The sequence below is a fragment of the Cygnus atratus genome, chromosome 1 (genome assembly GCF_013377495.2).
Source record: "Cygnus atratus isolate AKBS03 ecotype Queensland, Australia chromosome 1, CAtr_DNAZoo_HiC_assembly, whole genome shotgun sequence".
NCBI lineage: Eukaryota > Metazoa > Chordata > Aves > Anseriformes > Anatidae > Cygnus > Cygnus atratus.
The window spans coordinates 136,687,757-136,714,067 of record NC_066362.1 but is presented as its reverse complement, the minus strand read 5'-3'; positions in this window follow the sequence as shown (position 1 = coordinate 136,714,067).

Genomic DNA, 26,311 nt, shown 5'->3' with positions numbered 1-26,311 from the left:
GAGGAAATGCAATTAAAATAAAAACGACACACTAACTGGTATTTCTGAAGGCAGTTTTTAGAATTTAAATTGTGACCTTAGAGTAGACCATAAATATAAAATTCATATGTGCTCTGCTTCCTGCATATAATTACCTATCACAAGGTTCATAGTTTAAATGAAATTCTTTATGAAGCAAGAAATAGTATAATAGTGTTTTCTGGCTTAGTGCCCTACAGGATACATCAACCGAAGATACTTTTTCTAATTTTAAAGAGAAATAAAAACATGTGGAACATATGCATTTTTGATGCCATAATCCTATCAGAATATGTTTGTTTTTATTAAATTTTCTTCATTGAATGCTTCCTTTTTGCAGTACATTCAGGGGGTGACACTATGTTCCACATGAGTTTAATAGTTATGTGAGAAGTCTGAAGGATCTTTCAGATTCTTTTCTTTCTCTGTGTTTATAAATACATGAAGCCTGAAGTCTGCCTATCAGTAATGCTTCCTCTCATCTTGGCACAAAGCCTGAACAAACAGAATTTGGGTAGGTGAATTGTATGAGGGTTGAGCGTGGATGGGGAAAAAGGATTAATCCTGCCAACGTGTATCTAGGCAATATAACTTCTAATAATGCAACCTTTGGGTTCATTTAATTGCCTTGTCTCACCGTGCAGTAACTTCACACCATGGTATGTACACAAGCATGTATTTGTGTCTCCTTCCCAAGTCACCGTCTTTCTTTGCATGACTATATCAATGTAGCTTTGAAAGCCATCTCTGGGGACACTTTGCTGCTTTGCTCCTGGTACAGAATCCCAATGAGGCCCATGTATACTTTAAAACTTCCCACATGGCAATCACCAAGGAATGGGCATGTGACATAAATGCCCTTGTTGATCTTGGTCAGTAAGGAAGTCCATTTTTTGTTACATCATTTGCTCTTGTTAGGTTGGTACTGCTTTTAAGCTTCCAAAACTTCACTCACTTCAGTGCTTGAGGGAGGTGCTTTGGTGGCTTCTACAGTCTTCATTCTGAAAGTAGACTTTAAAGCTATTTATAAGTCATAAGATTTTTCATTCAAATACTTTTTGCATTCTGTTACAGCTCACTGTTTAAACTGTGTTCTCACTATGCATATGAACATACTGGAAAAATGCATGTTGAAAAAATATTTTCTCTACATCTTTGTCATGAAAGCTGGTCTTCCAAAAATCTTTAAAAGGGTTTGATGAAAATTTCAGTTATGTTTTTATAAGAATATTGATATGAGTAGATGCATATGACGACATTAAAGAATGAGCAAAGTAACAATGTATGGTAAGAATCAAAATCCTAGATATATTAAATACTATTTGTGGTATCATAATGATTATGAAGTTTCACACCTATTTTTAACAACCCCTCTGGCTGCAATAACACCTTATTAAATGTAATCTTATTCACATGTGTTCTAAAACTACAATGATCTGTTTTGTTGTACATGCTCAAGGATGACTATGGCTATTATGTGTACATGACCATGCAAGAAAATGAGGCAGGTAAAGAAAATAATATAGAACAATTGTAGGAATGACAGTCTACAAAGATGGCATTTAAAGATGTTCTTGTTGCAGTGATTATCTGATCATGGCAGAATGACGACAGTAAAAAAAAATATATAAAATTAACGGATCACAGAAATGTTAGCTGTTTTAGTGGAACTAATAAAGTTTAAGATAGGTTTCAGGTCTCAGTTTGCCTAAATATATCTAATGCCACTGAAGACCACTCCCATTATAGTCTGTGAAGATCTAGTCAATAAAGCCAAAGGAGCATGAAGATGTTTTCAGCTTAGTCTAAATGAGATACTACTGGAGATCAGCTGCATAGCTATCCAGACTATGGAAAGAATAGACTAGATCTTCATTGACTGCTAAAGGAGCTTAGAAACCTTCTTCTCTATATAGATGTCTACTCCTGAAAAGAAGTCTTCTTGGACTCATTTTCTTTGAGTTCAAGAAGCATTTGGACAATGCTCTCAGATGTATGGTCTGATTTTTGGGTGGTCCTTTGGGGACCCAAGAGTTGGACTCAATGATCCTTGTGGGTCCCTTCCAACTTGGAATATTCTGTGATCCTATGGACTCTTCAGTCTGAAGTTGTCTTTCTTTCTCTTGTTCCTTCCTTCCTTCCTTCCTTCCTTCCTTCCTTCCTTCCTTCCTTCCTTCCTTCCAAAAAGCAGTTGGCACTTGAAACAAGCATTGTCTTGTTCTTGTTTGCCAGTACAATGCATAACAAAGATCATCAGTCGTAGTTAGAGAATCATGAATAGATAAATACCCCAGATCAGAGACTGCTGGCCAGTAGAACAGCATCAGAACATATACTCTTTTCTTTTAATGTATTTATTGGTAGCCTTTATCATATTTGAATGGAAATAGTTGTGTTAATCTCCTCCAATGCTGAATGAAATCATGTTGGTTACGACTTATTGAAGAAGTAAATCTTTCTCTTACCTTTGCCCCTCTGCTCGATGTAATGTTTAGAGATATATAGCTGTTCTCTTCCCTAAAATTGGCTTGCTTGAGACAGCTTGTTCTTTTATACATTAGATATGTGTCTTTTTCTTTTCAGATGCAAGAACTAAAGGAAGATGCTGCTTCTGTTATTCTTCTGCTCTAGGCTTCTTTTCAAGTTTTTATTTGGATTAGGCACATTTGAGATTAATCAGTCCACAGAAGACAGGCCAGGCAGCTATCTTGTCAGACTGTTGCCATCAGTTTTCATTTCAGTCCTTCAGATATCTGTATAAACCACTCTAGCAAGAATCAGGCTCAACTATATAGCACTATTTTTGCTGGCTGACTCACATTTTTGTCTTGAATCTTTGCATTATTTTCAAGTTTAGTTGCTTACATTTGGGTAACTTCTGTCCAGAGGGGATGTTAATAAAGACAAACATTCTTCATTCAGTGAACGTAATAATGTCTGGAAGTCTCCACGTGTTGTGGAGTGATCCCAGGCTTTCCAGCCATGGAGGTATCAGTTGAAAAACCCCTTATCTCCCCCAGGGAGGAAACCTGGGATCCATTTATGTGTTCTTTGTAGTTGATAAAAAGATTACAAATGGCCAGTTAATATTTCAAGATTATTCTAAATTACTGATTAGCATGGTAAATTTCAAAACATTAAAACAAATGAAGACATGCTTTTTAAATATATTTCCTTTAATACTTAGAGCTTCTAGGGCAGTTAGTTATAAAAGGCCAAAGGTCAACCGATTGGTTCCAGTCTGGAAATTTAGACAAGGGAAGTTCTTTAGGGCTCCTGCTTTGGATCAAGAACAAATTGAAAGAGCAACAAGCTTTTTTTTTTTCTTTTTTTCTTTTTCTTTTCTTTTTTATTCTTCCTATTCTTTCCCTTCCTTTTATTTTTTAATTTTTATTTATTTTTTTATTTTTTTATCCTCTTGAAATGGATTAGTTTCTTGCTTGAAGAAATGGCAATAATAATACAAGAGGTCCTCACTCCCTGCCATGAGGTAATTTGCATCTATAATGTTTTGATTTGCCTCTTTCTATTTATCAGTAAAGATATAATAGCAGATTGTCATACTGAGATTCAGAATCATTAAGACTTCATTAAAAATATACTAAAGCACATTTACTAGTATGTGATGTAATTTCATCATAAATAATGAAAAACTAAAAGACAGCTGCCAAAAATGTTTCTTATTATTATTTTTTTAATTATAGGTCTACAACCTCCAATAACTACAGAGGGCTTTCTGTGTAATTCCATAACATAGGTATGAAATAAATAATCCTTGTTAACCCTGCAGGTGAAAAATGTGGGGATTCTTCTGAAATAGCTTCATATGTAAGCACAACTTACATTCATATATGGAAAATAAATTTGTTGCAAAACTTATTGTGTTTTTTCAATTATTTTATTTTATTTTTTTATTTTATTTTATTTTATTTTATTTTATTTTTTGTAATTTTGCTAAGCAGTTTAGTATCTGTTTAGTTCATTAAAACAAGAACTTTTGATGTGAAATGGGATCAGGAAGAAATACCTTGATAATCCTACTTAGATGTTCATTCAATAGAGAATTAGCCAACTGCTCTCCAACAGCAGTTGCTGACCCTTTCACCCCCTTCATTCTGTTGCCTCTCCGGCCTTCCAGGACAATATTTCAGCTGACAGAGAAATGAAGATCCTATTTAATCTCTACCTGTTGACCTGTCTGGCAAGTCATATCATCTGTCTGCACTCTAAATCTAAATTATTTCTAATTGCTCCCTTTATATCCCCTCTTCAGCTAACCATCTCAGTGGCACAGCTCTGCTTGAACATATTGATCACCTTTTCTTGGCCATAGGGTAGAGACCATGCCACAGACGCTAACTTACTTAACCCCGGCACCAAAAACGCTTAACACTATATGGAGGTAGGGTCTCTCTCCCCTCTCCTCTGACTATCCAAACTCAAACCAAAACACAGGAATACAGCTTCTTTGTCCTGATTTTCTACCCATCTCCTGTGTGGCTTTCAAAGGAGTTTATTATTATTACAGTGATTGTTGTCAGAGCCCCTTCTTCTGTCTCTTGAAGTGCCTCCCACGGTCATTGCTGACTCCAGGGCCCCTTCTTGTCAGTTTTTACATTAATGACATTCCCAGTGTACCTGAAATCTGAAATATTTATGTTTGCAGATGACAATGTTCCTCTGTTTGCTGCTAATGTCTCCTTCTCTCCTTTGAAAAGACATATGTGATCAAGTAGCTTAATAATATACAGTACCTCTCTCCTTTCTGCCCCTCTCTCTTGACAGAATGTGGTTATTCTCTTTTCCTGCTCACAAATTAGTTACTATTTCATGCACAAACTTCACTGTTCTAGAAAAGTAACTTATCTGCTTTTTTAATAAGATACAAATGTTTCATGTCTATGGAGGTGATCTCTGCAGGTCAGGACTGAGGCCTGCTGGCTCAGCAGTACAGTAGGAGATCTGTGCTGATTTGACTCCCTGGACCATTTGGCTTTTCAGAATGGCTATATATGTGTGCACACAAGCATATACAAATCTGTTAGTGTACCTACGTATATGTACAGATGTCTTCCTTCCTTCCTTGACCACAGTTGAGAACCTAGCATTTTCCAAAAGCATTGCATCCATTTGGGGAGTCAGGGTGGGGAGAGAAGAGAAAGCTTCTTGACAAATATTATGACTAGTTCAAAGAATTGGAGTCCTAATCTATTTAGAATATGAAGTATATTTGGATAACCCATGTAAATTAATGTTAACTTGGGGAATATTATGAATAAACAGATAAAAGGGGTGGAGATTGTTGAGGAAAATAAATTAGTGCGGGAAAAGGAAATCAAGAATATTTATTAGCTATCAAGAAAGAAGAGATCTTTAAGTTCTAAGTGTATTTTTCATGTGAAAATAAAAATAAGACCAGCTAAATGAGTGGACGAAACTGCATCCATTAAAAATGAAACAGAGTATAGGATAGCTCAGCGGAACGATAATTCATCTATAAGTCACTGGTTCAAAAGCAAACCATTGAATAAGAACAAGGTATCCTTCCCAGAAGTCACTGTATTGTTGAACAGAGATCTGAATGGCAGTTATCACAGTGCTAGGATTTCCAAAGTTCATTTCATAGCTGCTTCTGGGTAGCTGCAGGGCTACATACAAAATAGTCATAAGGTAAACAGAAGATTCATCTGTGATGCTGAGAAAAGGCTTCTTTTCCTGGTGTGAAAATGAAATAGCCCTCAAGACCATGAGATGACACCTTCTACTCTGTCATTCTCCAACTCCTGGAATTTTTGGAGAAGTTGGAAAAAACACAGTGAGGTGTTAAGCCTATCTGCATACTGGGTACTTGTTTTCTGTGATGGTGTTTCTGTAAAATGTCTCAAGACATAAAAGCTGTTTGGCAGTGCAGGCTGAGTAGAGCTCAAGCATCATGGATGTCTACTTGGAAGAGCGCAGTGTTGTGCACAGACACCCGTTATCTCAAACACCAGCAGCTGTCTCACCACATGAGTGCAGCAGACTCTCAGTGAATGCATCCTTCTCCCCTCCTTAGCCTGGATGAAGCACTCTGCTAATGTGAAGACTGCTCCCACTTCTGTACAGATGTACATAGAGTAGAAGCTGAGGATGTAATATTAACTCCAGACTCAGAATTTCAGTTCCCAAGCTGACAAGAAATGAAACATCACTGGAGCAAGGGAGAGGGGGCGGCCTGATTCATCCTTAGCTCAGGTTGAAAATAGAGTTGATGTGGCTAATCCTTCTGCCTGTAGTGAGGGGCTTCACCTAGAAAGTTATTTGTGCTCTTCAAATAAGTTATTTTCTTGCTGCCAGTCTCCAGGCACACGTCCCAGTTCAGGAAACAGCAGGCTCAAACAGAAGCCCCAAGAAAGAGTTGTGGTTCTTCTGAGACTGACTTGTGGAGTTTATTGAATCAACTGCTCCTGTGCCTCCGAGGTCCTCTGCCCATGCCAACTGCTGTGTACAGGAAATCACTAAGCAGGCAGTTAGAAAACAGAGGCATAAGTGCCCAGTCTGGGCAACTAATGTGCATCTCTGCATCTTCTTTATGGAGGCAACTGTTTTCATATGATAGGCAATTATCAGGGACTCTGCAATATGTCATGCAATTAGGTCATGTATATCTCAGACTTACACAAGTGCTTATCTCTTCTTTTTAGCTCTTCCATGCCTTTGGATTCTCAAATGACCACAAAAGCAAAAATAAAATAAAACAAAATAAAACAAAATAAAACAAAACAAAATAAAATAAAATAAAATAAATAAAATAAAATAAACCACACAATTCCACCTGCAACTCACTGAAAGATTGTGCTCCATCCATTTCATCACAGATCTGATCTTAGAGGCCAATGAATGTATTTGTGATGTTAAGGCAGGATTCTTGAACTCATTTTAACTTGGAACAGAATTTTCTGTCCTGAAAGTAGCACAAAACAAGGCTGCCCTCCTATTCAGAAAGAGAACTTCTGTGAACACATTTCTCTGGGTCACCCATTCAGTACTGCCAGAGCACTGGGTGGGCAGGAGATCAGACTAATGGCCCATACCCTTTAGAGTCCTTGCCCTGTGCTACACTGAGACTCTTGCAGTGATTCTGTGATATGGATAGAGAATCAGTACTTTTCTGTTGTCCTGGATCTTTTCTGTCGAAACACCAACTTTAGCTGTCCTTTACCAAATAGAGACTTCATGGCTACATCTATAAGGTAATAGTTTACAGAGCAAATGGTAAAGCATGCTACTTAGGGCTGGCTTTTTCTACTATAGATAACCTAGAATGTCTACACTAGGGGTTGTCCACACCCTAGAGAACTTGACCTTGGGTGTCTTTTCAATCAAATCCAATGACCTTGTGACTGTAAAACACATTATTTTGTGTAGTTTTTCAGTTCAGGGTATCTGTGATAGTGTAAAGGATATGACACATTTCACCAAAGTATTATTTCTCTAGCATTAAACTGATGCATTATATGTTCTTGGTGTGGCATGGGTGTCTTACAAATACAATACCTCCTGAAATAGTGTCAATGAGCCAAAGAGGATGAGGGATCCAAACTGCTGCAGTTTAATCCATATTTATTTTTGGGTGTTGTTGCTGGTGAGAATTCTCTTTCCAACCATCCACAGCTTTTGTCTTGGGGAAGCTGGTGTTATTCTTTAGCAGTCAGAGAGTGACCTAGCAACTAAGTGATGCAAAAGGTGAAGAGCAGACTGCTCTCTGAGACTATTGTGATCCTTGGTCCTTTTGCAGGACCAATGTGCCTAATGTAATTTTTATCTTTCACCTAAATTTTGACTAAATTATAGTAATTCTGATGCATATGGAAGATTGCAGGTATAAAGTTTCCACCAAGCTGAAAGAATTCAAATGTCCATCTGTGTCTTATAGAGATTGTACATATCTAAATGTAGAAGAAGTCTAGCGCAACTGCGAACGTGTTATTTTGACATTTAAGGCATATTTACCAAAAATGACAATATATTTGCAAATGTCATGATTTGGGCTTTTTGTATTGTTTAAAGAGGAGGAAAGGATTAAGAAAGAAAGAACAGGGAGAAATATTCAATCATTCCCAGACTTTTGAAATACTTGTAATCAAAAATATGAAAAAGTGCACTTCAGCAATAAAGATTCAAAATGTTGGCTGAAAAACAAAATCTTATCTAAAAATGGTTCAATTTTACACACAGTGTGTACTGTAAGACCTCATCCCTGTATACAGCCTTTGAAATTATATCATCCTGTACTGCACCCTTCAAAAATATCACCCTACATCTAATTCATCACAACTCTGTATTAGAAAAGCTGACTTGGCCAAATTTGTGTGAAAGCACATAAAGAGCACATGCTTGGAAGATACCTAGCTAGACATAGGTCTGATGAATGATATCCCTGAAGTGTCTGTTTCCACTGAAACTCTAAAAGACCTACAGATGGATAGCTCATATATATATATATATATATACTACCACGTAAAATTAGATGAGATGTATTATATGTTCTGTGTTGAACCCCTAGCTGATAATTCATCCATGTTTCCACAAAACAGGCATTGAAGTGCTAGACAGAGTTTGGGTTAACATGTAAAAAAAATTACACTAAACATTTGTGGTTATGAAGATTTCCAGCACAGTGTAAGTTGGATAATTTTGAACTTTGTCTGTCCTATTGGCATTTTGTCCAAAAGCCATTGCTATAATTTTCAAGTCTCTGAAATACCACCTATAAATTATATAATTCTTTCTCTCTTTTCTCCCTTTTTTTCCTAACCAATTGAAAAATATTATTTTTAACTGTTAAGAAAAGTCATTGAATTTCAGAAAACACTTCAGTGGTTGGTGTAGGGTATAGAGTTTTTTAATCACTTCAGGACATGCAACATTACTGTGCATCCTCTGTGGAAGAAACTATTAAATAATTGTTAGGCTACCTGCTGTACCTTATCATAATTGCAATTATTTCTTCCTAAATGTTTGCTTTGAACTAGTTTCTGCCTCTGCTACATAGAAGGTTTTTAATCTTGTTTCTCAACCATACATATTTACCTGAGGCTGTCAAAGAGTAAGTACATTGGTTTATTAGATGCTCTACTAACCCAATCAGGCTGATAAATGTAGTCTTCAAACAGTAACAATAAATCAGAAAGCATTTTGGATAGTATATGACTTTGTCCTGTTCAATCAGGTATGTTTGAAATCACTACATTTGAATATACACACTGTTGCTCTTACAAGAAGCACTGTTTAAAATGAAAGTCACTGAAGATTTTGAAAGCTGACAGGCAATGGGAGATGAGAGCAGCATAAGTTTGGGTCCAGTATTGCTGGGGCTACAATATGCTATAATAAATTGAAAGAGAATTTCCCCAGGGAAGAAGGAGCAAGAGAAAGCAGGATCATAAAAAGTTCTATATTGGAAGTCCTGCAAGAAAGAAATAGGAAATCTTGAAAATTCCTTTTCCCATTGAATCAGAGAGAATTCACATAAAAAGAAGAGTGTTCTGCTTTGATCACAGCTTAAATTCGTACTGCAGAGTTTAGTGGCAAAGAGGCACGTGTAACACATTTACCTCTGGATTGGATAAGTATTTGTTGTATGGGAAATACTGTGAAGACACGCTCTAGTAGTGGTGAGGTAGCATTACATTCCTAGGATGCTAAAATTCCATACCAGTTTGTGTTACCTTTATTCAAATAAAGGCAATACTGAAATAATGGCTATGACTTTCAGTTTGACTCACAACTACAGAATTTGTGTATATCCAAATAAAGTCTGGACCTATTGTCTTTTTTTTTTTTTTTAATTATATTCTTAATAAATCTATCCTGCTTTCTATTTATGTCTCCTGATATAACTACCTCTGAACTAACTCTGATGTTAATATGGTTCATTCAGCCATGAACACTATGTTGTGCTTGAGCAGCATCCAGGGATTTTGGGTTGTCTCCTTACTGCTCAGAGTAGGAGAGCATATAGAAGTCTATTCTGCTGTTGCTGACTTCATACAAAGAAATAATAAGAGAAATGGAACTGAGATAATAAGAAAAGGAGCAATATGGAAGAGGAATGCAAAAGATGCTTGGAGAACCTGACTGTACCCAGCACATATAGCTGGCAGGTGACTGATGGGTTCAGATACTGGCAGGTGACTGTAACAGGGTCAGATATTCTTTGAACCACTGGGTTGGAAAAAAATATCTGAGGAATACAGTGGAGCCCTTTTAGTAAATAAAGTATTCAATTCTGTAGACCTGGAGTCATTTAAGATCGCAAGACATGGGATTTTTTTAAAAAATAGTGTTTGTTTCCACTTAGTAGAACATAATGCTGATAGGCTGGAACACAGTATGAGTTTATACTTTCCTTATTATTTTCCCACAGAAAAATTTCATACGCAGCTCCAATTGCAAAATGCAGTCAGATTTTTCAGAAGTGTGAGATTTTAGGCATCTTGTCTTTGCAACTTGAAGCGGCGTTAGCCTAATGTAAAGCATGCTGTTTTCAAGATGAAAAATGTAGAGACCTGGCCATGAGAAAATGAAGATCACAGTGGCATCTAATTAGCTTAGCAAAAGAGAAAACGTCCAGTCTTATGGCAAGGGCCAGGCAATAAATATCCCTAATATTGCCGTCTAGTCTAACATAGGTTAATGCTTGTACCTTTATAATCTTGCAAAACACATTCAGAGATCTGTTCTCGTGTTGTTTCAAATTATTTCCTCATAGCTTCTTTGTGAGAAATGCACACACATAAATTGTTTATGAAAGCTTATCTCCAACACCATTTATCCACTTTTCTTGAGATATCTGATTTGCCAAAACTGAAACCTTCCTTTATGGTATATGAGACGCTTCCTGACAAAATCCCCATTTAAGGGCTAGAGACGGGGTGTCTCCTGGGGACTGGTAATGAGATACAGAGCAGAGTTCTGCAAAAGTTCAAAACAAAAGTATAAGCCATGTGAATCACGCCTGGTTTCATGCCTTGCTCGAAAGAAACATTTCATGTTTCTGTGCAGAATTCAGACACAGCTTGTCATGTGGTCTGTTTTGGATACGAAATCAGATGAAATCTTGGGTTTTAGCAGCTTTTGCCTTTTAGAACTTAATTGTACAAAACTCAGGCTTACAGAAGAGATATCCTATTAATGTATAAGGAGTATGTAGCTGAGTTGCTGCAGAGCAGAACAAAGTATGACAAATGTTTAAGCTGTTCTAATACCACTTGCAGCATTTCTTGGGTGTAAACGCTAACCTAGTGTATTATCTGGAACAGTGGGTGGAGCAGCATTACATGGCCTTGTGCAAAGATTGTTCACTGCCCAATGTGTTCAACAGAACACATTTCAGCAGCAGGTGACTTGCGAACCTTGAATGGGGCACATGGGAAGGTGAGGAATGGCTGAATACATCATCTGAGAACCCATTAATACATACATGTTGTGGGCTTCAAGACGTATGGCATAGAAGACTGGGCTGCTCTGGAGCAGCTCTGTAGTCACAATTTCATATCTCTCTGTAGTCTAGTAATCTGTCATCTGCTGTGTTTTGGGGTTCAGACCTGTGCTTCACATCTGGCCCAGGCACACCAATGAAGACTGCTGGAAGTTCATGTGAACACCTTATGTGATTTCACTTGGGTGGTTTTACTGAAGTGGGCAGCCAATCTCCACCACAACTACTCTCTCACTCCCCCTCCTCAAACAGAAAGGGGGAGAAAATATGATGAAAAGGGTTCAAGGGTTGAGATAAGGACAGGGAGATCACTCAACAATTATCATCGTGGGTAAAACAGATGCATAGTAAGGAGATTCGAGAAATTTATTACCTATTACTAACAATATAGAGAAGTGAGAAACAAAGAAAAACTAAAAACACCTTCTCTCTATTCACCCTCTTCCACCTCCTCCCCCCAAGCAGCACAGGGGAACAGGGAATTGGGGCTGTGGTCAGTCCCTAACGCTTTGTCTCTGCTACTCCTTCACGGTCACTCCCTGCCCCTGCTCCACATGGGGTCCCTCCCACGGGATGCCGTCCTTCCCAAACTGAGCCTGCGGGGGCTGCCCACAGGCAGCAGCTCTTCAAGAACTGCTCCCACATGGCTCCGTACCACGGGGTCCATCCCCCAGGAGCAAACTGCTCCAGCACGGGTCCCCCACGGGCGGCAGCTCCCCCCAGACCCCCTGCTCCTGCGTGGGCTCCTCTCCACGGGCTGCAGCTCCGGCCTGGGGCCTGCTCCTGCGGGGGCTGTCCATGGCCCGCAGCCTCCTCCAGGCCACATCCACCTGCTCCACCGGGGGCTCCTCCACAGGCCTCAGGGGAACTGCTGCTGCCTGCCTGGAGCACCTCCTGCCCTCCTGCTGTACTGACCTTGGGGTCTGCAGGGCTGGCTGGTTCCCTCACTTGTTCTCTCTCCTCTCTCCCAGCTGTTGTTGCCCAGCAGGTTTTCCCCTTCCTTAAATCTGCTCTCTCAGAGGTGCAAACAACATTGCTTATTGGCTCAGTTCTGGCCAGTGGTGGGTCCCTTCGGAGCTGGCTGAAGCTGGCCATTGTCTAACAGGGAACAGCTTCTGGATTCTTCTCACAGAGGCCATCCCATGCAGCCACCCACTACCAAAACCTTGCCACTTAAACCCAGTCCAAGGATTCATCTTGTGAAATCTTGTTCACAGTCCCGTTCCACAGACTAATCATTACTTCATTGCTTGGTTGATTTTGGCAGACCTGATGGGTGTTCTCACCAAAAATGGCTGCAATGCTTATTTTGTGTGTCTGAAAGGCCCTGAGAAACGTATTCTTTCTTAGGAAAAATATTAATGAATAAGCCCCAAATGTGCTACTTCATAGCCTCTCCTTTCCAACATATCATAGAATACATAATAGTCTGTTCTGTTGCTTCCAGTGATGAGATATCCCTAACAGAAACCAAATTTACTTTCTCAGTTTTATGTCTTCAGTTTAGGATATTCTACTTACATGCAAATCACTCCAGATGATCACCCCCTTTTCTTCAGTCTAGTTATATAACTAGTTAACTCATTTTCGAAAGAAGAGAAACAGATTTTTATTTTATTTTATTTTATTTTTTTTTGGGGGGGGGGGGGTTGGGGAGGAGGCAGTGCAAACAGTCAAATTGAGAATACAGGTCTTGGATGGAAGCAACAGAGCAGAGAACAACTGGAAAAAAAATCTGCTTCCAAAAGAGACACAGATAATGCAACATGACTAGACACATGACTAGAAAAAACAGTCCTCACAGTTGGCTTGCAGTCAGACACCTGTTTTGAAATCCATGACTCAATGGATCATAGTTCATTAAGCCACTCAAACTACTTTCTAATTATTGTCACATTTTATTATTCAAAAACTTGGACATCTCCCAAGAAAAGGGATCATCCTCCAAAAATGTCCTTGAATTCTGTTGAGAGAAAAGAGGAACTTGGGGTAAAACCAAATTATGTTGCAGTAAAATTGACTGTAAAATACCCAAACCTGAATATGTCTACATTAATTTTGACATTCATCCTTAATTTGTAGTTCAATGGCGAATGCTATCTGTGACCAGAGAAAATGGAAAATCTCCTGACTGTTTTTTGTTCCATGTTCTTCAAGTATCTTAAAATAATTGAGATGATTTTGGTAACCAAAACAAATAGTCCAGACTTTTCCTTGCTTTTATGATTTTTTTTTTCCTGGGAACTGATGTAGATCCTATAGTCAACTTCATCCTCTGTGTTTTTGTTGTGAGGTATGATAGATTTAACTCTTAGTTTTATAACACAATTTCTTCAGAATTCCCTCCACTTTTTCTCTAGTAGGATAGACCCATCAAATTCTATGCAAACTCTAAGATGTAAACACAAAGTCCACAGAAAGAAAAGGTCTTATATTAGAAAATTTGTGCAATTCTTTTGAGTAGTCTGGTAAATCAGTGGTACCCAAGACACCCGGAAGCTATTCTGACAGCACTGAACCCAGTAAAAGAAGAACAGAAAGATTTTTTTCTTTCAAAAACACAACAAGGGGAGGGGCTGCCTGACTTTTATGTATTGACTCAACATTTTAAACACTCAACAACAATTTGGGAGACATGGATTTCTTTCCTCCAGGTGAAGCTAGACAGCTGTCTGTATGAAGGAAGGAATCACAAAACCTGGAGGGTAAGAGCAAGGGTGACTGTGTAATAGATAGGATGTGAAAATGGAATGGGTAGAACTGGCCCCTACTTAATGGAATAGTTATGAATTTTACCTTGCCTTACCCATTTTACCCCCAGATGGGATAAAAGATGTTTAAAGTTTAAAATAAACAAAGAACACTCTTCTCAGAGAGTGTACCAACCACTAGGAGGCAAATCTTTCCTCTTTGATCTGCTCCTGATCATGTGCTATATACTGGTGCAGTTTGGGCAGGAAGAATGGAAAGCAGGCTGGGTGCTCTATAACTCTGTAATTAAGGTACTCTCCATGGAAGAGAGAAATGAGAGTTCAGAGTCCCACACTGTCTGAGGTAGAAACAGAATTCAGGTTTCCTGATTTCTGCACTGTGGCTGTAAATGTCAGGTGCCTGTTCTCTGGACAGATCCTGTCCTCCTGCACCCTGAGATGACAGGAGCACTTGCACTCTGGAGGGAGGTGGGAGTTGAGACACAGCTGTGTGAAGCTGCTGGCCCGTTGTAAGCAGCAGTGACTGACGGTGGCAGTGATACTCTGTAGGTAACCTCCTTGTTTGAATTAGATAATCCACATTCTTTGGTGGTGCTAGGCACTTATTTTATAGGCAGCATGGTGCCTGTATTATATCGTCAGAGTAGGTGACTGAGCTGTGAGTCTGACCATTGCCCTCTTAGGAGAAAAGATTTTCCTCCAGATCACCACCAAGTTTATTGTAATTTATAACACTGATTTTGTCCTCTTTGATAAACTAGAGAGATATAAAAACCTTAGATATAGTATCATCATAACTTGTCTTTCTGTAAGGTCATGCAAAAACTTTAAAAATGGTTTGATAATGAACAGTGCATAGCTCGATTTTTATATTGACAAAGTAAATCTTATGCTCAAGTAGCAGAAAGCACATTGAACTGGTGCTGTGAGTCCTCTAGAACTGCTAATCTTCAGAGTGAGGAAATTCTTTCCTTTAATTTTTAATTTTAAATAACAGAAATCCGCATTGTTTTTGTTATTGTTTCTGCTTAGTTTGTTTGTTCGTTTGTTTGGTTAACTAACTGTGTCGGCATGCTGCAACCGCTGTGTTAATTTTATACTTCCATGCAGCTTTTATCAGTACACTGAAAGATGACTGTTAAGAATCTCTCAGGATAAATATGCAAACTAATCAGAAATTTATTTTATTTTTAACTACTACGCCTGCTCTAAAACAAGGTTAAAACAGAAATAATCATCACTAGTAGCAAATAAATTAATTTGGTCTTTTTTCCTAGTAGACATTTTCAAAACAGTTTTGTTTTTAAAAGACTATTGGAAAAAAATCTAGATTGAGATTTTTTACTAAAAAGGAAAGACATAAAGTATCTAGGAGTGTGCATAAGAGGAAAAATAAAGGACAGCCTCAGTAAGACTTGTACCCATGGATCCTAGAGACAGGACACATGATAGAGGAAAAATTCCATTTAGGATCTGCTCACTTTTAATTTCACAATAGCTTTTATTTTTATTTCGTGATAGCTTTCAGGGTACTGGCAGACTAACTTTCTTTCATTACGTTCCAGAGAAAAGACCATATTCTCCTACTGGGGTAATTAAACTCCTGTCTGGATTTTCCATCTTTGGTAATGGAGATTTTTTACAATTACCTTTGTTCAGCCTCAAAACCTTTGCAGAAGACTATGTATATTTATTCAAAGCTCAGCTTCCCCTTATATAGTATTGGTCTTTATCCTGCAAGGGTGTTTGTTTGTTTGTTTGTTTCATTCAGATAATATCTCTGTCTAAGACAGCAAAAACCTGACCTATCAGATTTTGCACAGTAATTTCAGATTTGTAAATAAAGATTTGGGCTGGTTGGAAGGGAAGATCTTGGAATCTAACTTTACCAAGCATGTCATTGTTTATGGACTGTGGTTTACTTTGAGGTGAGACAAACAGAGATGATTAAAGTAATATTTTCTTGAATTTTTATAGAGGGCTGATGTGAGAGAAGATAGTATGGAGATGATTAACTGATTTTTTTTTTAAATCATGTATCAGAAATGACCTGGATAATATATATTACATTACATTACATTACATTACGTTACATTACATTATATTAATTATATTATATTATATTGTATTGAATATTATATATATATATAAAAAATCTACAAAACCTTCTTTGCAACATATCTAGAAATAGAAATAAAGTCTTAACACCAAAGAGTGTAAAGTATTACCAATTAGTATCTTTTATTAGGGCTTTTGGCAAAAGAGGATTGTCCTACCAGGAGTTGTAGACTCTGGAAAATCTCTCCCTCTCTCTCTCTCCCTCTCTCTCTCACACACACAGACACAGACACAGACACACACACACACACACACACACACACACACAAAAAAAGCTAATGTGTTCTGAGCCATCATTCAAAGTAACCCAGGAGCCACAAGTTCCCTGGTGAGGCACTAGAGGCACTATGCAAAGTTACAAATCTGCTCCAATTTTAGACGCAGTGTACAGATATTCACCCCTACAACAGCACAGTTCCAACATTTTTCATGTCCCTTCTCCATCCTTCCCCAGTGTAGTGAGGTGGTCTCTTTCATGAGGGAAGAGGAATTCACAAAGTCTCATAGGAGAGCAGAAACAAATTTTGTATTGGATAAGCTGTGTTAAATAAAACAGAAACAAAAAGTAACATCTTTGCTCTTAACAATACAGGTAAATTGGTAAATAAAATTAAATCTGTATATATGTCTTGAGACCTACAGGAGGTAGAAAAGATGGTCACTGAAATGGTTTTAAGTCTGACAAACTTCATCTGATCTTTACAAAACTGTTAAATGTAAATTTTGAGTAAATGACTGGACAAAACAAGTCACTGGATTTCATCCTTGTGGTACTTTTCTAATTGTCACAATGATAACCTCTTGGGAATACATATTCAAAATATGTGAGGATTCATAGCTCTGTGAAGCATATTTACCTAGAAAGGCAAATGGATGTTACAAAAAAAATTGTTCATGTCATTAGAAAAGTTTTACTCTAATACTACTGTCCCATAGTGACCTTCATGGTATTTAGCACAAAATCTGCCATTATACATAAGTGTATTTTGACCTAATTGCTTTCAAAGATTCTTACGAATTCTGATTCTCTTATTTATTTTTTAGTTTATTCTACATAATATGACTTTCTTTGATAGGTGAAACAAAGAGAAGTGGCTTTAGGAACAGTCCAGAAAGTTACTAATATGCTATTTTGATATTCTGCTTTTTTCTCAACAAGCAGATCATTATTTTATTTTATTTTATTTATTTTATTTTATTTTATTTTATTTTATTTTATTTTATTTTATTCTTAAATTTTTTGGTGGGGGAGGCAGGACATGCATGGAGGAAATACAAGTAATAGACTTTTGTGATGTCAACAGTAAATATAAATGAAGAATTTAAGAGAAGTTCTCAAATTTTCTTATTTCTTTAAAAGAAGAAATGCGAAGTTCTGCCTCTTAGTGAAAAATGATAGAAGTGAGGTGGTATAACAGAGAGAAATATTTCCTTGAAGTGTCATATGATGGAAAGAAAGTGGAAATTTTGGCCATAGGCAAGTGTAGGCCTTCTTTGTTAGAAAATTTACAATCTAGCAAAAAATTACAATATGCTTGTCTGGAATCTGAGTGTTAAGTATTACTATAATGCTACTAAATGTGTTAAAATAGAGTGTTATTTAAAGAATAAGAAATGGATTTTAGGAAAAGTATGAGTCAAAATCACCATATAACTGGAAAAATGACTTTCGATTACACCTTCAGGGTCTTACGGAAAAGAACTTTAAGATAAACACTTGTTATTGAGAAGTGTATTTACCATTTTTAACTCAGATTTGCAGCTTAAAGGATCATGTTAGACCTGACATCAGTCCTTAACTTTTAGTAATAGTCCTTACTTTTTAGTAATAACAATGGATAGAAACCTTTTTTTTTAACAACTTGGTAAAGAAGATGCAAACATTTTATCTAGGTATAGAGCCTGAAACCGCTCCTCTATTTATTTATTTTTTTTTTATGTATTTATTACTATTATTTTGTGGATTTGCCTGTTGTATTGCTTGAATGAAAATATATGCCTTGAGATCACAAGGAATGAAATGAGGCTCATTCCATTTGAGCTTTCATAGATTATCATTATTACTCATTTTTAATTGACGCTGCTCAGGTTTACATCAAAACCTATTAGTAGAACTTCCTGGAGTGTATGTGTAAAACAAAATTTTAGACAACATAAGAGTTCTGTGGTAGTCTGTGCAGATAATTTTTAGTCTCTAAATTGTTTAGAATACTTTTTGGCAAGATTTGTTCTAAGCAGAAACAATGCAAATACTCAAGCTGGGTGTCACTTCTTTAGCCCACAATAAATAAACAAACAAACAAAAAAATAAACAAAAACAAAACAAAACAAAAAAACAGTTTTAACTGTCTCGGCAAATAACTTTCCTTCGTTTGGTGCACTAGAATGGATTTGTTAATCATGTGGGCATGTTGCAAAGTTCCTTTCTGGTTTTGTAGGTGGTTTGGGAGGCGGAAGATGAACATGCGTGAGAGCTGAAAAGTCTAAGCTTTATGCTTTTTTGATGAAAGAAAGATATTTCCGTTTGATTAATTTTGTTTTTATATATATCGGATGTGAAAAATTGTGATTTATTTTACAGATGTCCTGAGCAATGGATAGATTTTTGCTGTTGTTATAATTCAAAGATATAAAATATATAATTATGCTTGTGAGTTGTAAGAGAAGCTACAATAAAAAGAGAATTTGTTCAAATAAATTGGATCTTGAGGACAGTACATGTCATGAGATCAATAAACAGCATTTGTTAAGTAACTGTACTGCAGAAGAGACTGTCAGAATTTCAGCTTCATCAAGCTCTTAGTGGAAGTGTAGGTGATTGGATGAGGTGGAAGAAAGGTAAATGTTAAATTATTAATGTAGCTACTGGGAAAAAATGCTACTAAATTGTGTCTACGTGAGTTATAATTTAATCAAGATGCTATTTGTCCTCAGTTGTATAAAGATACCAATAAAAATACTTATGTCCAGTGCAAGTTTATTACTTTTTAACCTGAACCCAATTGGCAGTCATATCTAGTTAAAGGATAAAAAGACCCAAGATGGAAAGTTTTATTGAGAATATTAAGGTGTGTAGATCTGCACTTTTACATTTTTTACAATCCAAATCGCAGTGGAATGCAAGTCTTTGATGCCTCTTAGATCCACTTTTTATGAGACAGAATTTTTAATATTAGAAGTTGGGTAATACTACAGAAACTTCTGAATCCCAGTTGGTTGAGGGAAAAAAAAAAAAAAAAAGAGGAATTTAGTAAGGAAAATAATTGGAGTATACATTAAATTCTCATCACAGCCAGAGCTGTGCAGACCTACTTTGAAATGTTTACATGCCTTGGAAAAATTATTTTATCCTTAATGAATGTCTATGTGAAACTCGTTGTTGCTGGCTGGTGCTTATTTCTGTACCATTTTGGTGTTTCTCAAAAACCAAATTATGGGTGTCAAATCTTTTTGTGCACATTACTTCCAGGTTATAATAGGTTCCATACTGGGACATCTACATTCTTTATTCAGTGCTGTATCCAAATTGCAAGGAAATGGGAACAACAGTTCTGTTATTTAAACACAGGCGTCCATGCCATTTGAGATTCCCTGTGGTATCCAGGCCATTGATACCTGGCAAGTAGATGCATGACCTATGAGAGACCTCTGGGACATCTCTGGGCAACAGGAAACCGAGGAAGACTTTTAGGGTGTGTCTGCTTGTCACTTTCTAGGCAGCTGAATCTCACAGAATTCAGCAACTGAAATTTATGTTTCTGCAGTGTAGGTATCCACATATGAGTTAGGTGTTGACAGTCCCACTGGAGTCAATGAAGATTTGATCTACAAAGTCAACAGAGTCTTCAGTGCTATTCAAAGAAGCTAGAAATAGACAAGTAGAAGTCAGTTTATTCAACCACGCTCAAGTGTTTGATGCTATTTGAAATGTACTGTAGCATTTTGCAAGTCCTCCAGCTGCCAGTTCAGAAAGGCAAAGCCTCTGATAGGTCCCGCAATATTTTTAAGAGATCTGTCTGGATGTCTCAGAACACTGGCATCTCAAATGTCATTAGACCACCATGTGTGGGCAATCAAGTCTTTCCATTTAATGAGCTTAATAGCTGTCTGGACCCCACTCATTTTAGTGTTTGATCTCATTGACTGCATGGGAGCTTAAACACCTTGCTCACATGTACTCACACTCATGCTTGCATCACAAATAGTGTGGCCAGCAGGACTACTGTGATATGTCCGTGATTGTCCATGGCACTGGTGAGACTGCACCTCAAATATTGTGTTCAGTTTGGGGCCACTCACTACAAGAATCATGTTGAGTTTCTCAATAGTGTGCAGAGAAGAGTGATGAAGCTGGTGAAGGGACTAGAAAACAAGACTTATGAAGAGCAAGTGAAGGAACAGGGGCTGTTTAGTCTAGAGAAGAGGCTGAGGGAAGACCTCGTCACTCTCCACAACTACCTGAAAGGAGTTTACAGTGAGGAAGGTGTCAATCTCTTTTTTCAGCTGACAGATGAAAGGACATGAGGAAGTGGTCTCAAATTGTGCCAGGGGAGTTTTAGATTGGACATCAGGAAGAATGTCTTCCTGGTGAAGGTGGTCAAGTGTTTGAACAGTCTGCCTAGGGAAATTGTGGAGTCCCCATCCCTAGAGCTGTTTGAGAGATGAATGGATGTGGTGTTTAGGGACATAGTTTAATGATAGAACTTGGTAGGTCATGTTGATGGTTGGACTTGGTGATCTTTAAGGTCTTTACCAACTCAGATAATTCTATGATTCTATGATTTTATGATTTCAGTGTTGACTCTAGAGCTGGATCACACCCCAGATTTATTTTTTTTTTAAAAGCCTTCACAGAACTATGGTGCCCATGAAATACTGCAAATAATAATGATTGAAATCATATTATGAGGAAGCAGGTTTAGCTTCAGATTGGATAGTGGTTTTTGTTTGTTTGTTTGTTTTGTTTTGTTTTGTTTTGTTTTTCATGGTACTGTAATCCACGTTGTTTACTTGTGAGTGAAGTCCAAAATAGTCATTAAATGGCTAATTTAACATGCCCATTTTCTCTTACTAACATGTCCTGAGAGCTCAGCTGAATGGGCTTTCCACCTGGAACAAAGTACAGCATTAACTGCAGCTATATGATATCTATCTGGAATTCATTTACATCCATGTAGCCTGGAGTCTAGGCAGGGAAAGCTTGTAGTTGCCAGTAAAAGTATGTGTATCCTTGGAAGGGCTATATCTGAGGTTCCCCCCTTTGGGTTTCTGCCATCAGAGGTGAATATTATAACCAAACAACCTTCTTCTGATTAAAATATTGTTTACTTTGCATAATAGCAATGAAACTTTGCAAAATGGAGGGGACTGAAAAATAGTTTGTATTTTATTTCTTTATCTCAAGGTATACCATCTCCTCAAGAAAAGCTAAAAAGGCCCAACATTTTTACTAGTTAGGCATATGTGTTTGCCTGCCCAAGGAGTTTGTGAATAAATTCCAATTATTAATGCAAATTAGTAGTAATAGTATTATTTAATTTCTACTGATACTAGTTGCAACTGCTACTAACTGCTTGCACTTAATTTTTACGAGCTAAATTAACTAAAAACATAGTTTTTAATTACAATAAAATCAGCATGGGATTTTCAGATGTTGTAGATAAAACTTTTTATTTATTTATTTATTTATTTTTAATAAAAATGGCTACTTTTGGAAATGTGTCCTCTTTGTAAGAAAGTTTCATTTTTCTCTTTTAAAAACAGTTTAACTGATTTTTTTCATCTGCTGCACTGTACATTTTCAATAAAAAAGAGAGGCAGAATGAATGGCCACTGCAGGACAGAAGTGTTACTGTTCTCTTTTATAGTCACCAAGTAAGCTTCTGCGTTATACTGGTAAATGTGTGTTCTTACATGGGTGATGACGAGCAATATGCCTCAGCACACTGAAACTCAATATAGCTGTATGCTGTCTTGTAATTACTGAGGCTAATGCTGAAATATCTAAATGAACTCACACTAGACAAAATGGCTATAAGAGGCAGACTTGCATACAAATGTTTATCTTCATTAATGCTGAGGTGAAAACCAGCAACGTGACAGCTTACTACATGGATGTTAAGGTCAGATCATAATCTTTTTCAATAATAGCTACAGGTACCTTAATTAATTGTAAAATTACAGTAGAATTCCTATGATGGTGCATATCACATTTTCATGAATACAACATTCATTCTTGTTGGTTTATCAAAATAATAGCTGCATTAATAAGGACTGGTCATTTGTTTCAAAGTGATCCTGTCAGCTAACACATGGAAAATCCTCATTCATTCCTTCCCTCTTCATTGTATTAACATTATTCATGCTGAACCCTGCTGGCATGCATGTGACAGAGTATGGAATTTGAGAATACTTTGGCGTTGAGCAGCACCCAATTATCGGAAATTATTAACATTAACAGAAATGGCTCTAATCCTGTCTTTTTCAGTGAAGAATATGTTGCCTCTGCTCTAGCCAAATGATTGCTCTTTCAGCCTCCCCATTCTCTTTGTTGATTAAAACCAAAGCATAACTGGGTGAATATTTTTCTCCCCCCAGTATCCTGATAGCTGACTAAATTAACACTGCCCTCTGATCACCAAATGAATGGTCTTTGTGGGACCAAAACATGGGTGATCAAACGGAGCGTCCGCCTGGTTTGACAGGTATGGAGTTGAGTTGCACACGTGCCTCTCCTGTGCCTGACATCAGCAGCAGGAGGGGTGGAGCAGTCCAGGGAGTTAGTACATTTACAGTTGTTACCAGGGAAACAAGAAAAATTGCAGACATTCTCTATTATATATAATATGATCTGAACCTGGCTGTATCACAGCAACATTTGGCTAATATAGCAATGTACTGTGTAATAGAGCAAGTAGCAAAAAAATCCAATATTTTTATTTCTGTATCTGTCTTGCGTAAAACATTAGTCATTAGAATTTAGATTAAACTTAAAATAGAAGAGAAATGGAAATACCATGTTCAGCTACCTTCTCAGAAAAACTGGCCCTGTACTGAATTTCCAATTGCAACTTCATTCATCTTCCTAGCTTTGGATGGCCAGCAATGCAGATGGTGGTTTGTCTTCTGAGAGCTCCCCTTTAGCTACCCCTTTAGTCCCACCTTCTCCTCACTCTGTGAGTGCAGTTTAAATTTCTATCTGGTATTACATAATTCTTAATGAATTCTTACCAGTGTAGCCCCTCTTCTCCCTTGGACAAATCACAGATAACCAAATAGCTTGAAAAAAAAAAAAAAAACAGCTAAAAGAATACACATATTATGAAGATGAGTTTGGAATTGAATTTAAGAATGGAATGAAAGCAACTTATGCAGCCTCGGTCCTGCCTTGCATGGTGTTGTAGTACTACATAGTATCACTCAGGCAGCAGATAGTAAAGATGAAAAGCAGCAGGTCTGTGAATGGAACACGTTGGTGCTGAGGGATTGAGGTCCATGGTGCATGAAGTTTGGAGCTTTAACTTGGACAAAGTCTGTTAATTGACTAAGTTAGCCCTGTGAAACAAATTCCTCTTAATGATCAGACCACGTGTTCTTGGACTATGCCCTTAGTTTAGTTTCATCTGATGTTTGTGCACTCTGAAACACTCCATAATACAAACCAAAGTATAACAAGTGGGGCAACCCAGGAGATTTTTGGTTGAAAGGCATACTCCTGATCTGAATTGAAATGCTAATGCAGATGCACCCAAAGTAACCCACAATCTTAGAAAGTCAGTGATAAATCCCAAGAAGATATTCTCCTACTTTTTGCATTCATCTACCTTTTTGCTGTCCATTTTTTCTCAGTAACAGTAGTGCGGATGATGGTATATTTGTAGTGTTTCTTGTGCTCAGAATAACTAAAGCAATGTATTTCTTCTTTCTCCTAACTCCAGAGCATCTCTTCATTTTTAAGCTTTGTATTACCTTGGCTGTTTCTTTAATGTTTTTTCTTTTTTTTTTTTTTTTTACTTTATTTTATTTTTTTTCCATCAAAATTGTTTTAGGATGAAGGACAACATTGTTTCCCAACTGTCTGAATCAGAGATCTTCTTAGATCCATCACACATATCTCTATAATTTAAGCTAAAGCAATAACTGGTGAAAATGGAATGCTGCTTCTCTCTCTTGAGTTATAAGTACTTTCTCAGTGCCTTACACTAAGCCTTTGTTACATGTCAAAAGAACATTAAAAACCATGAATCTCGGCTTTATTTTCATGGCCTCTTTGCTGTAGAGAGCAGAGTATGTACACTTATTTGATACATTCATTCTGAGTGTAAGACACAGGCTGTGAAATACCCACCAGGAAAGAGATCCTTAGCAACCCTATAGCTGTTTTATTTTATACAATGAGTGCAGGATGTTAATGGGCTCTGCGCCTCAGAGGTGTGAAGCAATGAAATGCTTAGAATTATCCCTGATCAGTAAGTAAGTAAGGTCTAAGGCAACAACTTGCTGCCTTACCGTTGCACTGTGTTTGCAGTGATAAAATGGCCACTGTTGACATAACTTGCGAATCACTTTTCTTAGGTGGCTGCCATGTCAAGTGAAGGCTCAGACATAAGGATTTGGATCTGGAGCCTGAACAGAGCAGGTTTAGAGATAAGAAGTCTCTAACAAGCACTATTGGAAGTATACAGCTGCAATATATAAAACTGATATGTATCAGTTTCAAAAGTCTATAATCTAATCAAATCCAGCTGATTTTCAAGGTGACACCAGAAGAAAGTGTTTTCTGCAATATTTATGCTAACTTTCATCTTCAATCTACCACTCTCCATAAAAATAAATGAAGAATTAATTTAACTTTGGCAAAACTATTGGTAATTCTGTACATTTATCCTTCCTTACAAAAGGTTTTCACGTGTTTGTCATGTTCTAGGGTAACTAAACCTTCAGGACAGATAATCGTGAAAAACTGTAATCGGTTAAATTTGCAGAGTTATTAGCAAGAGAAAATAGATTAGATCCAAAAAGCAACAGACCTACTATGTGTCCCAGCAGTAAATGGCATCTTTATTTCTGTTCTGTGGGAATATTGAGGCATTAAACTTTAGCATCATCGCACCAATGGCAGTGACAGAGACACTATGGTGACAGGCAAGTGGTGGGGCTTGGACTGCTGGTGCAGTAATTCTTTGGGAGAGCTCAGACAGATCTCACAGCTCCTGGCTGCCATTTCCTCCCTGCCAGTCTCCCTTCCGCCTCGATTGCAAGCTCGTCCCTGCTCACAAAGTACATTTAACATAAACACCATTCAAATCATTCCTACTCCCTCTGACTGACATCAGCACTTTGTCAGCTTCAGCAGCTCCCTCTGCTCTCTACACAGGGTGGGTGTGATAAAGAGGATGTATGGAAGAGGATTTTAATTACAGGCATTTTTACTCAAGAAGAACAGTAAACAGATGAAAAATGTAGAAGTGCGACAAATCTACATAATTAACTGAGACCCCAACTAGGAGGCCACTGGATTGCTGGCAGTCTCTGGGCTTGGCAGCAATTTGAGGATGAGAAGAGGGAAAAGGAATAGGCATTCAGAGCCTCAGAATGTATGTTTTAATTGAGGGCATATTAAAAACATCGCCACCACACTTGGTCATCTCACCAAGCTGCATTTTCATTTAAAAATATAAATAAAATGTAAAACTGCTAAATTACTTTCTTTCAGAATGAAAGTAATAAAGAACTTATAAAGAATAAAGATATTTTAGTCAGCTTCCAAAAAGCCTTAGAAAAGCTAACCTTACCATTCCCCTTTTTAAATGGAATTTGTAATCTAACAAGGAAATTATTTATGAAGTATTTGCTCTGCACCTGAAAATACCTCCAGTGAAATTATGTTTGGCAACCTGAAGCACTTTGAAGTCGATGGAGTGGCAATAAAAATTAGGCCTTCATTAAAGAGCAATGCCTTTTCTCCAGCAAACTGGCAAAG